Raw genomic sequence first — 5218 nt, 5'->3', positions numbered from 1 at the left:
GTTGTCCAACACGGCACCTCGCCACACTTCTTGGCTTTACTTCCTGCCCCTTTACCTGTCCATGGCAGTCGCAGCCTTCAGTCGCATCATCTTAATGAATGCACCGCAACTGCTGTTGACTTTTTTAAGTTCGTAAGTGACATTCTGCAACAAGTCAGTGTAAGCAGATTTTTGATCTACTAGACTGCATATGGTACAGTGCCTGTTCAAGCCTAACAAGCCTAAACTAGGTTTGCCATGTAGACAATTTTATTGCTTGCAGTGCAGCATGACGAAGCACGAAACCATTAAATATGCCCCACCGCAGTGGTATTGTGGTGAGGGCGTTCGGCAGCTGTGCTTGAGGATGCGATATGGAATCCCGGCTGCATATGCCATTTTCTTTTCTCGCCGAGTGCAAGGTGACCAAGCTGGTAGCAGTTTTCAGGTGTTACCTTTTGACTGTTGGGAAAGAGCCCCCCAAAAGCTTTCTGTACTGCTACCTGATGTTTGCTGAAGGCCCCTTGGTCCTCTCCAGCAGCTGCAAAAACCTATGTCAGTGTGAGCTTCGTATGCTGTGGTGTTTTCAGCATTTGGCACTGCATGGACGTTTTTGCCAACTTGTTGTATGGATGCAGCAGATATCTCTTGGAGCTTCTGGAGGAGGTGTTCAAATGTGAGGCGATAAGATTCTTCTCGGTGGTGAGCATGCCAGAGAAGCCTGGCTTCAAAGTACTTCTCCCACGTTGTCGCAATGGTTTCGACCAAAGCAACTGCATTGTACGCTTAGGTGTGGCAGAGCACTATGTCCTTTACTCGGATTGAGGCCTCCGAGTGATTGTGTTGTGGCCTCTAGTTGATGGGAAGCCAGTTCGGTACAAAAGCACCCACTCCTCACACCTGAGGAATGCCTCGACCCTTTCAATATATGAAGGGTATGGGAGAGAACTTATGTGCTCCTTTGATGCCTCAAGTGTCTTAGCATCCTTTGAATACAGGATCTGAAAATAAAATAGAAATGACAGTTACAAAGCATTAAAGCTTGTGCAGTGAATGCACATTCTGCTTGCAAACTCTCAGAATCCTGTTTTAACATTATAGAGTGAAAGGTCCCATTCTGCAGATAATCGAGCATCACTGTATCTGTGTTAGCATTACTGCTATGAGCTAAAAATCGCGGGCATGTCTCTAGCAGGCGGTATTTGGTAGGTGAAATGGCTGGCGCGCATGTGTTATGTAATGAGACCACTTGATATGACAGTTTTCGGAAGAGCTGCAAACTCAAGTTCCTCATCCTTTCAGGACCCTTGAACACTGTGCCAGGCATGCTGCTCTTAGGTCACGCAGGCACACTCGTGCACCATGTTTAAAGCGGGGATTTGTTACGGAACTGACAAAAGGCATGTATGCAAATGAGGATCTGCAAGGGGAGCCAATCAAACTGCTTTCCTATCCTGAAAGGTAGAGGCTTTATTGTCCACGAAATTTTTTACTCTATTTTGATTTCTACCATACTATGTAACCAGCTCTTTGTAGTGTTCAATGAGCGGCAGAATTTTCAGAAAATAAATAAATGGAAAATAAGCTTGTTATACCTATTGGAAGGCTGCTATCAATTATTGCCTGTTGTCTTTGGCCACCTTGCTGTGTGCAGGTGCCAACCAGCACCACTCAGCTTGGAGTACATTGAAATGACAAGAACTGTTAATCTGCAGGACATTTCTCATTCAAGGCGTCCTTCTCCGGCCTGGAGTTATCGCTCGTGAATGCCATAGGTGCCTGCAGAAGTTTTATGCAGGATCTACTGTATAAGGGGCGACCTGTGCATCCTGAGGTCACCTATGGTGGCAAGAAATACCACGTGATCTTTGAGTAGGGACCGAGCGTGCCGGTAGAAGCCGCCAGTGCTCACCCTCGCAGCAACGCCTGAAATGCTCCGACCCTGCCTTCAGGAGTACGGTGATGATAGTGAAAATTCGCGCAAAAGCTGCAGTAAACTCGTCATTTTGCAGCATAGACAAGAGGCAGCTAGCAAAATGCGCGGTTAAACGTGCGAGAGGCATTAAACCCCAGATATTTGGTATCTTCGCTATGCAGTGCAATGAAATTTGAAACGACTGAAGACGCGGTGCGCGGCTGCTAGGATTCAAATAGTAGAATTCCTTTGAACTTTTTTTTTCTCATCTGCTCAAAAGCTGGTTAGTGTTGTGCTGCCATTATGGCCTAGTATGCACTTATCATGCTAGCCGAGGCCTGAGCACCCGGACTATATTCTCCCGTTGGTTTTGCTAGTCCCAGTCAGGACGTAATGAACGCACTGCACTACATTCGGCACGGTCACTGAAGTCCAATCAGGATGCAATGAACGCACTGCGCTACATTCGGCACGGTCACTGAAGTGAGGTGCCGTTGAGAGAGTGGTAGAACTGGAGTAGTATTAATTCTAGCGCATGGCACAATCGTAAAACTGCTGTTATTGATGCATTTAGTTACGCCGCTTTAAAGGGACACTAAAGAGAGAAAGGAAGTGGGTTTGCATCGATAGAATTCCAGTTCCTGATTACAAAAAGACCACTCTTACTGAAAACAGAGCTGTTATAAGGTAGTAAGAAGAATAACAAATACAGGTATCGCCACCACAGCCAAACGGCCGAGGCTCGCAACTACAAATCACGTGACGCGCTAGGGATCCCGGAAGCCGACAAATGCGAATTACGTTGCATGTTTGAATGCGGTAGTACGTTTTTTCTCAAACTTGATAACACGCTTTTATCATACGTAAACGATGGCGAAAAGACAACGTAAACGTTGCAAGGCAAATACAAAAATATACTTGGAGGCACCACAGGCGCCCACTTCAGTTTTGGTTATGTTTCGGCTCAGGCATTTCGTGCGCACTCGGATAGTTTGTTTCAACCTGCAGCGCCTGAATCACAAGCTTGGAGCAGCAGATGCGCCTTGATGGTTCCCATTTGAGCATTCGGAGGCACGAGCGAGCGAAATCCGCTACCGCCGACACGCTCCTTCGTTCACACTTCTGCGCCAACATATCGCCGATGTTGCCGCTTCGACTGCGACCTGACCGCTTGACTGCAGCTACGTACGCCACGAAAAGCATACATATGCTAAGTACCAAAGGAAAAACGCATTATCATTCAATTGTTCACTAAATCATGGCACATCTGACCAACATATACTGCGTCAACAAGACCTTCAACATGCTATTTGCAGGCATCATAAACAAAAGGGGCATACTTGCCGCTCATACCAATGAGAGCGTCGATATATTGCGCTTGTAGCCCGGCGAAAAAAAAGGGCCTCGGGTAAAAAGTAAAAACTAAAAATAACGAGGCACCAGAAATACATTACAAAAGGTTAAAAAAAAATCGATTTGTAAAAAAACAAAAAAAAAAAAAACACCAGTAGCGGTAAGACTCGAACTCTCTACTGCTTGCTCCGTAACGTTCGGCGCTAACCGCTCGGCTACGCCGCGCCACAGGAACCTTGGAAATATTTCTAGTTTTTATGTCATGGCCCCATTTACAATAAAGTGTTTCTGCTGCCGGTCTAAAAATTACAACTTCTTGGTCATCGGCGCATGCTGCCTGCTCTCACGTCTTACAACTAATGTTCTGGATGCCTATGCGCACTATATTGTGCACTGGATCCATTTTAACATGTGGAATTTCACAGCGCTGGCAAATGTAGTGGCGCCGGCACTTCGGTCATGTTCTGCTACCGTGGACGTAATTTTCGCTGAACACGGAGCTGTAGCACCTTGAAGGAAAAATGTGCGACGAAGCTTCAAAACTGACAAGCGCAGCAGCGAGGACACTATTTTGCTGGTAACTAAATCTTATTTGTATGTAAACATGTCAGGAAGCGTTGCAATGACCGAGGGCTCGGTTTGTTTATATACAGTGCAAGAAGGAGGCAAAAGCTTGGGAAACATGTAAAGTATTGTGCATTACAAGCGCTCTATGTTTTTTTTTTTCTTCCTTTATGGGCCCATCGCTCGGTAAATTACTCTCTTCGTCGTTTTATTTATTTCGGCTGAGGCCGTCATTGCGAGTACGCCGTTGCCATGTTGGCCCTTGAAGGATGCGACGCTGCGGGCCGCGCCGGCTCGCTAGCTATCACGGAGTCTCCGCTTACGTCATAGTGTGCGTCACTCAACTCCAACTACGTAGTCGGAGGGCACAGTTTGAATTCGACCGGCGGGAACAAGAAAAAACCTCAACTTCTTATCGCAATATCTCAGCAATTATTCGTTTTTTTGCTGCCGGATATGCGGCGACAGTGTCACCAAATGTAGTTTATTAGATTTTCATACCATCTTTGGCTGTCTTTAGTGTCCCTTTAACAAATAACGAAGGTCTGAGCCTCAAAAATGCCAAAGGCGCTTTATTGTGCCATCACAGAGATAACTTTTCGGAATATGGGCTTCTTGTCCGACATTTTCCTTTTCGTGTTGCCCTTGGTGATCAGTCGAACAAAATTTGTTAAAAAGGACCTCGTGAACTTCTTCACTAGAAGTCTCACAAGTTCCAATCTATGGGCCTAGAGTGGTTATGTTGCATATAAACAATGAATTTTTGACAATGGAAGGAAGCACAACTCCAAACTTTTTTAGAGGCTGTGACCCTTTCACCAATACTGCAGCGGGTTTGAGGCAGCTCCCTCCAGAAGGGAAACACTGTACACAGGGAAAGCTGGAAAAACTTTGCATGGCATCAGGTTTGAAAATCATCAGCTTAAGGCCTTCCCAATAGTTTTCTGGCCTGAAGTGAAGGCTGCAGACCTTGCTTCGGTTGCTTGGAACCCAAGGCCCTTTCCCTGGCCCTGGAAAAAAAAGGGGCATCGAGAAAATATTTATACATTACTTAATTATGGTATGTTCTGGGTACCGCTCAATGCAACACAAACTTGACTACTGGAGAGCATGAGTGCTCGGAAGCTTGATCGCCACTTGGCGGGCGCCATCGCTTGAAGTGCGCATTAAAAACATGCTCAAAGTTAGGTGCAGCTTAGTGGCTTATCTTAAATGTTTTTCAACCATTGGTTTCGAATATCGGTCACAGGGAACTCATGAAATGAAATTCTTCATGATGCTCGGCCGCTTGCACAGCGGCACGCAGCAGTAAACCATCGTGCATGAAGAAGCCACAAATCTGAAAGCCAGCCTCCATGGGGCTGAGAATCGCTTAAATCGAATCTGGTAACCAAGGTCTAGCCATAC

General features: G+C 46.0%; 1 pseudogene; it reads right to left on the bottom strand.

The window, feature by feature from the left end:
- Window positions 1-287: 287 nt before the first annotated feature.
- Window positions 288-4962, bottom strand: LOC146195079 (uncharacterized; annotated as a pseudogene).
- Window positions 4963-5218: the final 256 nt, after the last annotated feature.

Source organism: Amblyomma maculatum, chromosome 3 (assembly GCF_055883805.1).
Source record: "Amblyomma maculatum isolate TAMU_Amacu chromosome 3, ASM5588380v1, whole genome shotgun sequence".
In the NCBI taxonomy this organism is placed as follows: Eukaryota; Metazoa; Arthropoda; class Arachnida; order Ixodida; family Ixodidae; genus Amblyomma; species Amblyomma maculatum.
The sequence above is the reverse complement of the archived record's forward strand: the minus strand, read 5'-3'. Positions and strand labels throughout refer to the sequence as shown.